The sequence below is a fragment of the Neopsephotus bourkii genome, unplaced genomic scaffold (genome assembly GCF_033783945.1).
Source record: "Neopsephotus bourkii isolate Nb327-2 ecotype Australia unplaced genomic scaffold, CSIRO-AGI_Nbou_v1 NB_1526, whole genome shotgun sequence".
In the NCBI taxonomy this organism is placed as follows: Eukaryota; Metazoa; Chordata; class Aves; order Psittaciformes; family Psittacidae; genus Neopsephotus; species Neopsephotus bourkii.
In genome coordinates, this window is record NW_026902002.1 from 437,926 (window position 1) to 450,473 (window position 12,548).

Consider the following 12,548-nt stretch of genomic DNA (forward strand, 5'->3'; position numbering starts at 1 on the left):
TAAAATAAAGTAAGGGAGGTGGAATCCAGGGGTAAGCAAACGTCAAGAGCTGTCAAAGGCACACCTATATAATACTAATGACAGTATGATACTATCTACATCTGAGTGAAATTTGTGGTGCTGACCATGGTTTTAAAGCTGAGTTCAATACTGGTAATGGTGTAACATTTCTCTTGAGCTCAGAAGGAGAGATTTAATTTTGTCGAATATTTTGTATTTATTTTTATCATGATTGCTTTGAATTTTCTGAAGAGATGGGAGAAGCAGCTTCCCTCTTTGAAAACCCAGCATAAACTTTGTGAACACCCTGATCCTACAAACACCAGCATGATCAGTTACGTGATCTGGGTGCCTGCTGGCTCATGCAGCCGTAAAACAGGCTAAAACATGTACCACAAACATTGCAGGGACTGTGATGAATAAATAGATAGTTTCTTCATCTGCAGTAAGCATTTTCTGTTATCTGTACTTATCATGGCATATGATAACACCGATTACATTCTCTTCGGAAAGTAGCTGTAAGTGACCACAGAAGGTGAAAAGTGGCTCTGTGGTGAGCCTCCCCAGGATACTAAGGTGGAAAATGATGTAGTCAAAGGGAAAACACAACCCCGACCGCCCTCTTGTGGGTCTCCAGCACGAGCTGGAATAAAACTCCATCTGGAGGGAGGCAAATGCCACCTACTCCCTTCCTGTTGCTCTGAGGTAAGAGAGCCATCAAAACAGCCATAGCATAATGGATGCCTACATACAAAGGAATGGTTATACTGGCAGAGATTTCCATGCAGGATTTAGTAATGAATTCATGTCTTGCTGTAAATGGCTATTGATAATACCATGTATTACACTGTGATTTGTAGCCTGTGTGTAGGTTCCTTAGGTGCCTTTCAAGTGGGTAAACTCTGCCATGAGTTGGGCTTAAAGCACAGGCTCCTGAGATAGCAGTATTTATATATATATTATAAATATATATTTATTAATTATAAATAAATATATTTAATAACTGCTTGGAAGTGGTGCCCATAGTCGGAAAGAATGACCTGAAACTTCAGTCCCGTACAAGAGATGGCAAAGTCACTCCTGCCCATTGCTGCTTTGAATTAGATTTTTCTGAAGCATGTGCTCTCTGACTGCAGCTTTTAACTCCTCTGGAACCAGAGAGGCCAAATCTCATGATGCCTGTTCCAGGGGCTGAGAGCATAGACTGGAAATGAAGTCTCATTTGCTTTATCTTCTAAGGGAAGTGTTGGTAGGCTCCTGCCAGCTTGCCTCTAATGGCTCTGTGGGCACTGGATGCTCAGGGCACAGCAGGGAACAGCTGAGGGCTCATCGTGCTGCAGGAAGATCCCTCCTGGGCAATGAGGCAGAGCCAAACATCCCTCTCATCCTGCATTTGCCAGATTGGAAGCGGGCATTGCAACAGTCACAGAGGCATTCCCACTCCTGTGTGATGTTCCCTGCTCTCCTCTATGGAGTATGTCAGCCCCTGAGGCCATCACTACTCATTTCAAGCCATGTCTGATGCTCCCACTTTCAGAGCAGCTCTCCACACAGCCTGAGCGTGCTGGGGATGCATGGGGCTGTGCCAGGTCTGGCACCAAGCTGCTGCTTGTTTGCTTCCATCAGATGATGCTTGTCACCGTTTCTTAGAAGCTCAGCTTCCTCTTCCTCTAGTGTCTCCTTAATCCTTTCATCTCCATCACCCATGGTCTCAGTAATGCTTTTGCTGCCCAGGCTGTTAGTAAGGTGGTAACTAGCGCAGAGTCAGTGCCAGATCCCAGCAGGACTCTGCTACCCCAGAGGGTTCCTGTTTCCAGTTACATCCAGTTACAAGCCTTTAGACAGATTTTAAGTAATGCCGGGCTGGCTTTACTTTCTTATTCAGAGCAGGACTGGCCCAGCCTGAGTAAGGAAAGCTGTGGTATAGTGGGTTGCTGCATTAATACTATTGCTCTATCAAGGAAACTGTAATTATTAAAATGAGAACAATTTTGTAAGATCTGTCGCCCATGAACATGCTGATCAGCATTAATCTCTTTTAACTCGGTATCAAGTATTGCTTTCTCTGAGATTACTTTCAGACTGACAGGCCTATAATAATCTGGTCTGTCTAACTATACATTTTTATATACAAACAAAATATTGGCCTTCTTCCAGCCTTGTGGAATTTCTCTTGGAATTCAAGACTTGTTGAAAATCAGCACCCATGGTTCAGAGATCCCTTATGTTGGGACTTTGTAAGCTTGAGAAGAAGATCTATGAATCTGCAGATACAAATGTTAATATAAGAAGCAAATGTCTAGCACTGCACTTTAGCTGTGAGTTGGGAGAAATCATAACTTGGTTTTAGCATCCTCCTAAATGAAGTGAGAAGCATGCTCTTAGGTGTTTAACATGTTATTACATTGTAACCAGGCTCTGAATCTCACAACTGAAGTGCTGAATTAACCTTTGAACCATGTAAAGTGTCAGCAATATGCAGTGGCAGAGGGGGTTCCTTTGTGGATGAGGACACACCACTTGGTCTGTGAAGCCAAACTGTTAGAGGACAAGAGAAATCCTTCCTTCAAAATCTAAAAGCTCTCAGTGTTAAATCTTCCCTAAGTACATCTAGTCCTTATAGATAATTGACCTTTGCTAACCTCTAACTTGTCTTTCTGGTTGGCTTTACAATTGCTCCCCTCTCCATAATACTTTACCTGTTTCTATTTCTCCTCTAAGCCAGGACAGGGATTTGAACATGTGTTGCCTTCTCCAATTTTGGGGCATTTACTTAAAATATTCAGAAATAATTGCTGGTGATCATTCACTTTCTGTTCAAACTCCTTCCTGCCGATGCAGTTACTGCTATTTTTAGCTTTAAAATGCTAAATACATAGTGCTTAGCTGGGTCTTTTTCTGCTTCCTTCCAACAGATATAATGATTGCGATTACAAGGCAATTTAGGGGTTGCTTGGTTTCATGTTACTTTAAACTGGAAAACATCTTTTTCTCTCTCATGTTGATGTCCACTGTGGAGCTTCCTGGGCTGGAGTTCAGTGAAAGAGATGGTAAGCCAAAGGAGTGGTGCTGTAATGCCATGCAGCATGTGAGCAGCAGGACAGAGTCCTCAGCTGCTGGTCCTGAAGAATTCTGGACTTAATTCAGGTGAAGTTTCTTCTTCCTCCCTACAACCCATTCCTGGAGTGGGATGTCTTTTACACTGCAGTACTGGAGATCCCCTGCAAACATGCAGGGATCAGGGAGCTGGGTCTAACCAAGGTGCTCTTGGAGGGTCACAGGGCAGCAGGTTCCCGGTTTGGGGGTTTTGGCAGTATTTGTCTGGGTGGTAAGCTGCCCTAGGGGCCTGCCTTTGGCAGCTAATAACCTCTGCATTGCAAAATCCCACTTTCAGTAGGCAGATAAGGATATAGAGGGAAATTAGCTGTTAATAAGAGCTGGTTTGGAGATAAGCACAGAGAAAGAAACCACAGAGCTCTGCAAGCCCAGCTGGAGGTTTGGGTTTGGCAAACACAGGCTCAGCTGGTGGAAAAGTTTATTTGGCTTCAGGACTGCCTTTCACATGAAGCTGCAGTGGTTAGGAGATGGCTCTACTCAGGAGCTGAGCTGGCTCAATTACATTTTGTGTGTGGGTTCTAAAGTAGGAAAGGAGTCCCTTGAAGAATGATATTCTGTTACCCAGAGAGAAGAGGGGGTTTTGCAGTGACTGAAGAGCTCTCTAGGCAGCATTGAGTGCCTTTCAGGTTTGGCTGGGCAACCATATTCAGCAATGGTTCTCTCGCCTTTTGCCTTTCTGCCCTTTCCTTTTCTGTGTCCTGCCAACAGTACTTTGTCCTTTTGTGTCATGTTTAAAAACTTCAGAGACTCCTGCTTACCTTTGATATCAACCATGTCCCTAGGAGACACTTCTTTTTGCCTCATCTTCCTTACAGAGTGAGGGGCAAGCCCTGTCCGGGGCAGTTATCCAAGAGTTCTTCAACTGCTGTATCAACACTTGTCTTCCAAACCACTAATGTTCTTGTAGCACAGTGACCAGCGTTCGTTTGCTCCTCTGGAACCTCTCCTGCTGCAGGTCAGAGATGTGGCATGCTGCAGCAGGCAAGAAGTGTGCTTCCCCAACTGGCCATGAGAGTGTGTCATATTCTGTTCGTGTCTCAGCAGCTGCCCCTAAACAAGAGACATTTCTGGATCCAGGGAATGGAACAGCAGACTTGCATGGCTGTATGGGAACTCTGAATACAGAATCACAGGAATCCCAAGGGTTGGAAGAGACCTCAAGAGATCATCTGGTCTAACCCCCCTGCAAGAGCAGGGTAACCTAGAGTACATCACACAGGAACTTGTCCAGGTGGGCCTTGAATATGTCCAATGTGGGAGACCACAACCCCCCTGGGCAACCTGTTCCAGTGCTCTGTCACTCTCACAGTAAAGAAGTTCTTCCTGATGTTAACGTGGAACCTTCTATGCTCCAGTTTATACCCATTGCCCCTTGTCCTATCACTGGGTATCACTGAAAAAAGCCTAGCTCCATCATCCTGACACCCACCTGTTACATATTTGTAATCACTGATGAGGTCAGTTATTAGATTGCCATAATCTGGGGAAAGAAAGGAAAACAAAGCAGAAACTATGAAATTGCGTCCTCTTGCTGACTGGTCTTACTATTGCTGCTAGTCCTTTGGGTCAACATACACCAGAGATGTTTCTTCACCTCCAAGTGTTTGAAGAATCTAATATTTGGAAGGACAAGCTGCTCTGCCAAGTGTAAAAGTGCATTTGGACTTGCATATCCCAGAAGACAGGCTCTGAAGTTATTTCTGTGTGGCATCGTTGGGCACTAGACATGAGAGGGAGTCGGTTGCATCCCAAGGTAGGTGTTTAAAGGAGATTGAAGAAATTGCTCCCTGGAGAACCCTCTTTGTCTGCCTCAACTGCACAGGGAGTTGCAGAGAGATAATTAGATTTCAGATGTAGTCTACCCTAAGTAAGGAACAGAAGGAGTAGTGGATTGCTGTGCTTTTGCTTTTGAAGATTTTAGCCTCTTTTTGCCTGTAAAAACTAGAAACTCTGAATTTTACAGTGCCTTCTTGGATTTGGTCAAGAAACACCAGGCTTTGCTGTCCTCCAGGAAAGGGAACCCCTGTCTTATAGAAGTTTCTTTCTCTTTTCCTCAAAATTTAAAATAAATGGATAAATGCAGGTCAGTGTGCCTCTGGCACCTGAGTTTATGTGCTTGATGCTCTGGGCACTAATCCCAGAGGAGCCAGATGCTGGGTGCTGTTTCTGTATAGGTGTTGTGCCTAGCAGGGTGGCTGCAGGCTGGCAGAGAAGAGTTAACTGCTGGTATCTAGGCTCCGTGTGCATAGAACAACCACTAATCTGCAGATGAATGTGTTCCAACAGGAAGAATAAATCCTGTCCGTACCTGTGCTTGTTTGCTCTTGCTGGAACCAAATTGCAGCGCTGCCTGTCAGCCTGGCCCGGGGCCGGCTCATGGGCTCCAGCACCATCAGCCACACTTCTCGCCTGGCTCCAAGTCAACATCATTGGGTCGGAGGATCTTGTGCAAGTGGAGAGTAGCGGGGGAGTCAGTATGTGCGTGCAAAGGCAGCAGGACACAGTGACATCCCACATGTGGGTTTGCAGTGTGATCGCTCTCTGCCCCCATGCTTACCTGCCCCGTCCCATCCGCAGCGCTGTTTGCTCATCACGGCTCTTCAGCTCTCCTTACACACATGCTGTTTGTTTGTCTTCCAGGTGACTGCAGTCATACTTATGAATTATCTCAAATCCCAGCATTTCAGCACAAATGCTCATGGGTGTCACTGTCACACCTCCATGCTGCTCCCATGGTGGGTGAGCCCCTGGAATGGCTTCGGTGACCATGCGTGTGGGACCGTGAAGCAAAACTTGTTTGAGCAAGTGCCTTTCGATCCAGCAAGCCTCATCAGAGACTAAGCAAAGCTAAACAGAAAAAGAAAAAGAGAAGGATTTAAGGTGTGCTTTTCGCAAGGTGAATGGTTATTTCTGGGTTTCTTCTCCTTTGGCTTCCTTAGCTAGCCTTTAGCTTTTCTCTGAAAATCAGGCTGCTTGCCATGAATTTGGGGAATTGAAATAGATCTGGAACCTTTTGTGCAGCAGTCGCTGTTATGGGATAAGCATTTGCAAATGGCAGCTGTTTCCTTGTAATTGGTGTGCTGGGGAATGCAGGGGAGGAGAAGCCACCTCTGCCACTTGCTAGCACTCACAGGGAAGTAATGCTTGCAAGGCAAGCTCATTTCTGAAAGAAATGTAAACCAACAACAACATACCCAAAAGTCATCTAAACCTCAGAAAAGCCATCTAATACACACTGCTGGCCTTGCCTTGCAGGCTGATATATTGTTTTTGCTACAGCCACGAAGCAAATCCTTCAGCTCAAGTTTTTCCTACTGGACAGTGTCTGTGAGAGAAATTGTTTCCATTTGTGGGCCTAGAGAGTTAAAATGAGTAAAATAACTTCTCTGCTTACAGCTAACCTGTCAGAGGAGAGGCAGATGTTGGCCATTGCATTTCCACTCTCATCCAAACTTCCTCAGCGTTTGGAGTGCACAGATTTGAGCTTTTCAGTCAAACGTGGCTCCAGATGCAAAGCTTTGTTCCAGCTGCTCTGAGAGGCTTTTTGGATCTCCTGCTTGGCTGGGGACCATCTCCGACAGGAGCTTTGGGAGCAGAGCCTGAACTTGTACCTTCTGCTTAGAAAAAAACAAAACGCCCCAGGGCAGAGAGCGTGCAGCCAAGGTACTCATCTCTTCTGCAGCCCTCTGCTGTGCTGACTTCTGCCACCTGAGTAGGAGATGCCTCTTCCCTCCTCTTGCATAATCCCAGGTACAGTCAAGCCCTCGTTTTTCTTCGGGTTTGCATTTTTTCCCCTCCAATTGTTTGATAATGTATCTCTCTGTGACATGCTCTTTGCCTCATCCTTGCTATTTCTGCCGTTTTTCAGATCACCTGAAGGAGCTAAGCTGCAGAATTAGTCCATGCCACTGGTGTTAGTCATTAGGTCATGGCACTGGTGTTGTGGAAGTGACCATAAATCCTGAGATTCAGGAGCTCATCCAGTGACTGCCACACATGCATGGGTCTGCTCAATGCAAATAATCTGTGATGTGTCTTTAGGCTGGGCTGCTAAATTGAGGGTAGGGGCAGGTGAATCAGAAATAACTGCAGAAGGATGAGTATGTGCTAGTTAGCCACCTCCATCCTCCACTTCGGGTGTCTACAGCACAAAGCAGGAAAAGGAGAGGAATGGGTTCAGTTGCTAGTAGTTCATTTAATGCAACACTGGTGGGGCTGCAGCAGAGGCTGTCCTTGGTTCCTGGGTGCCTCTGTGCTCAGCAGGGAGGAGATGGAGACGAGCAGTACCAATCTGGGCTGTGCTGCCTGTGGAGCTGCACATGTTGCATATTTTCCCTGTGTGCACCCAGGACTGTGTCTCCTCTGCTCACTGCCTGGGTGGGACACTGGCAATGTCCACAGTCTTTTTGTCATGTCTGAGTTATTTCTTGTTGCAAGTTGGTGCCATTATGAGATGCACTGGGACTGGCTGGCATCCTTAAATAGGAGGGGCTTAGACTTGTGTCCCACTGTGCTGCAAACACAATTGACTTTTTCCACCCCTTGAGGAGAGTCCTTCACAGGTTAAGGACTGTCCCCTAAGGTTGTAGTGGCTGCTCTTTAGACACCTTCCCATGTAGAATGGAATGCACTGGAGCATCCCCCAAGGCCAGGGAGGTGCAAACCTGCCTGACTTTGCCTGGCAGCTGCAGAAGTTATGGGGGGAGGAAGGGGAAATGGAGCGATGAAGTGCCCAGTGCTGTGGCTCCCACAGCCTCACCACTTTAGGAAATAAGCTGAAGGTAAGTTCTCTCTTCACACCATGGTTCTCTAACTTTGCATTTCGTACCAGCTCAGTGCCTGGTGCTGTGCATCTGGAGGAGAAAACCTGCTGTGGGATTCTACTTCAGGTTGTGCAACGAAGCACGTGACTAGCCTGTAATTAATGAGATGTCGGGTAAGGCCCTTCTGGGCTGAAATCACCTGTATTTTGTTCATTGTCTGGATTGCCCTGCTCTGTGACTGCCTTGCTGCAGATGGCAGCTACTCATAGTCCCTTCCTCTGGCAGTTTAACCAGTGCTCTCCAACCACAGATGTGGTAACTCGCGGGATGTGCGACTGGTTCAGAAAACATGCCAGCTGTCATGGGAGCCTCCTTTCTGTGAGCATGGTCTGGGACAGCCCATGGCCCCGGCGACTTCTCCTTCCTTCTGGAGCTGCTGGGGAACGGGGACCGCCACTGTTGCTGGCTGGGAGAATACTGTGTCCAGCAGGGGCTGGAGGGCAGCTGCTTGACAGACGTGTGACGTCTCCAAAAGGTGCCTGTGGGTTGGCTCCCACTTTGCTCTCCCTCACCTCCTCTGCTTTTCTTACTGCCTCTTCTTATTACTTGCCAGATGATGCCAGATTTACTCCTCCAGCTCCTGGCTGCAGCTTCCTCTTCATCCTCACCCTCAGTAACCCTTTATTTCATACCACAGAGGGGGTGCTGCAGCCAGCATGGTCCTGTTTTCCTGGTGCCAGGTTTGCTGTACCCTGGCTATTCGTATTTTTTGTTAATTGCAAACACAGTGAGTCTTATAAAGGACCTAGAATAAAACTTAGGTACAATTTAGTGTGGTTAGTGATGTGACAGTGGGCAGTATTTTATCCTACCTTTCCCAAGTTGGAAAAGGTCCCTGGGGAATAAACCTGGGTTACTGGTAGCTTCTTCTGGGCTGTGATGTGGCCTCTGGGAGGAAGCAGTTTAAAGAGTCATTTAAGGGTTTTAGGGTATTGGGTAGAGGCTAGGGGTAGCCAGGACCCACAGCTATCAGCACAAGGGAGTGCCAGTCTGTGTGGAGGCTATAGGAATGATGCCTTGTAGGGGATCTTGGTGAGACTGCTGGATACCCATGGAGGTGGGGAGGCAGCATGACACAGGGGGTTGCAGGGCACAGTGCAGTCAGGCAACATACAGGAGACAGCAGCTGCTGTGGTGTTCTGAAGTTGGTGCCAGGGATGCTGCTCCTCAGACAGGGCTTGTGAGTAGGTTTCAAGGCTTGGCTGCTGCATCAGTGGCTCTGGGATCAAATGGGGACATTTTGTGTAGTTTGAGTACTCTGTGAACAAGTCAACTGCAATTTGCACCAGCATCACTGCTCTTACCCCAACGTGATGACAATTAAATTAAGTGCAATGTTTAATGACCAGCATCTCATTTTCTAGCAGGTGATTGAGATTTCTTTTTCACACTCTGATGCAAATTTCTTTAAACTTAAGACCTACTAAGAGGAAAAGGGAACAACTGATTTAAGACGAATCACAAAAACTTGCTAATTCATTTAGGTGTGTGCTCTGTGTTGTGGATGTTTTGCTACTACAGGCTTTACTATACATGTGAAAAAAACTTGCACTGTACAAAGAAGTTGGTTTCTCTTTCTGGACACCGAAACCACGATCCTCACTGGAGACTATGCAAACACAAAGGGACAGCCTGACCGTGCAAAGTGGTGCTTTTACTAGCAGCTCCTTGTCAGGGTCAGGCACACCACAGGGAAGGATCACAGCAGCTCCCTGCTCTCCCTCTTTCATCCCCAGGTTCCCTGGCTGCAGTGCCTGATTTCAGGTTAATGTTCCTTCATTTGTCAATTTAGCTGTACCTAAAATACCAGACAAATTACATGGAATGGCAAGAGGATGTGCAAGTTCAGCATCAGAGATCAGGAACATCATATTCCTGTTGGTGGTTGTGTTGTTACATCTAACAACAGACTTGAGGATGGACAGACAACTCTGTGTTGGGGTTTTTTGCTCTCTGTTGTGTTTTAAAGGGCTGTATGACCTTGAGCTGCCCCCTTGTAGGAATTTTGACCTGATGTAACTGTGGGTGGCTGGTGTTCATCACTGGCTTCAGGATACAGCTCCTGCAAGGTCAAGTGCAATTATTGAGCCTTTTCTGCCTTCTATTTTAGTTTCAAACGACGTGTGCTTATAGCTCCAAGTTGTTATGAAAATCATCTTTCTCTGGACTAAAATTTGAAGCTGCAATATTGACCATTTTACATGTCTATGGTCAATGTTTCTGTGGTCAAGACACAGTGACATCCTCTTTCTGTTTTGACCCAGTCCGTTTGCTATTTTAGCATTTAATATTTTCATGCTGCCTCACTCAGTGCTATACCCTACTCTTCTAGTTCTTTACTTGTGATTCAGATAACTTGGATTACCAACATAACTTACATCAATAACACATTCTAGCTAAGAGAAAAGTGATTATTTGAACTTGCTTTGTGTGGATTTTTGGGGTTGTTTTTAATCTGTTTTGTGGTGGTTTTTTTTCACCATCTCTCCCAAATGGTTTCAATTCTCTACTTTGGCACTAAATACGACGTGGTTTTCTTCCTTCCTAAGGACACTGACTTACTGATTTTTACATGAAAAATTCACCACCATTAAGACTACTCATCAGTATGCACAGCTATAGCACAAGATGTTTTCTTTTTTGACAGCTCCAGCTTTGTAAACGTCTCTGTAAACTGTGAGGAAAAAGCGGCCATTTTAGCACATAAGTGGGCTGTACTACAAACAGACACATTTCCCAAGCAGGAACCAATCTGCAAAATATTGCCACCTCACATGCAATTAGGAATGATATCGACTATCATGTCTTTACTTCAGTATGCTAAGTGAGGTGATCAAAAATGGCCAAGCTGACAAAATGAAAGTATCCTTGATCAACATCTAAATACATATTTTTCAAAGGAAGCCGTAGCTTTTTTTCATGCCTAACTATTCCAATAGGTGGTATTGATTTCACCTTGTCAGCTTGCATCTACTGGTGTTGATAAGGAGTCTTTGATAATATGTTGATTTTTCTCTTTCCTAAAAAAAAGCTAATTTTTTCCCCTGGAGATGTATGGATTTTGGGTCACCTTGCTGGGTTTTCCCTTTCGTAGTCAATGAGTGACCCAGAATCTCCTGCCCCTATTTATTTATTTTTGACAAGCTTATCTGCTAGGTATTTTATCAGGGTCGATTTCCTCTGTGCCTCTGGCTTCTGAAAACTGAGAGTTAATTTTGTCCAGCAGTTAGGACCAACTGCACAACCACCTGAAGCTCCACAATGCTCATCAGCTCATTGGAGGGGCTGCAGGAAAGGCAAGCTGCTTCTGGTCTTGGACAAGCCTTCCCCCACTGCTTTGACCCACAGAGAGATCCAGTCCTCTCCAGTTACATGCTTTCATTCACTCACCAGCTCCTTTCCCACTCATCCTTTGAAGCACTGATGGGATGTTTCTTCCATCATTTACTGCAGCTCCTCTCAGGCTGGATAAGAGCCTCCTCTTGCTCCCAGGGACCAGTTTTTCTTCATCTGCTTGTCTGGCTTGGTGTGCAAGCATCCAGCCAGCAAACAAGGGCAGTTTACTTTAAAAGAAACATGGTTTTATTTATTACAAGCCATTTTAAATCATTTATTTGACTTTTAAATTATCCTTAGCATTGAAGTCTCATCTGCTTTGCAGATGGAAAGCAGCAACTGCCAAACAGCCTTTATCGCCTGGGATGTCCCCAGCCCACAGTCAACCGTTCTGATGTTGTTCTGATCACTTTCATTTTAGGTTGTCCTTAAGGCTTAGCCAAGCTCCCTGGATTTCCCAAGCAGGCAGTAATTGCTGTTCTGGAGGCTTTCTGAGTTGGTGTTGTATGGGTCTGCTTCCTGACCAACCTCCCAGGCTTTCTGAATCTGCTGGGGCACAAAATGTGAGGATGTGCTGTCTTCCTTCAGGGTCTTGCCTGCACGACACGGTTAGTTCTCCTTATTCCTCAATGAAGTCTTCTGGAGGCTTATGTCAGTGTGAAAGGGACTTCACAAATGCCATGCCAGCTGTGATGCTCTACAGCCTGTAAGCTCTAGACCAGGAGAAATGGTGCTCTTCTGTCAAGCTACTTGGAAGTCATGTACAATTTGAAAATCACATCAGTGCTGTTAGCTGAAAGTAGCCTGGTGGTGTTACATGGCTAGCTCTCATGTCAAAAAAACCCTGCTGCTGATAACCAGGTCATCTATGGAGAGATCATACCACACGAAGCATCTCTTCCTCACCAAACTGGACCCATTGAGAGAAGCTGAGGAAGGATGCTTGTCCTCATGTCAAATACTGTGAAGTATCAGCATTACAAAGGCCACATTTTTCTTAATCCCTGCACACAGCACCACATTCTTCCCCAGAAAATGATCTCTTGATGTTTGCTTTGTGTTTTAAACAAATTTCTGGCCAAATTTCTGGCATGTGTCTGGCATGCATCCTTAAACTGATTACCTTTCAAGTTCAGTTCTTCATATGCACTAGCTGAAATGCATAAATAATTGAAAATCTAATGGTTATTCAGTACTAAATATATTTAAGATAACTTTGGGTAAGACTTTGCAATGAAGACCTTTGCTGTTCTGCTTATAGGTACAATGTTT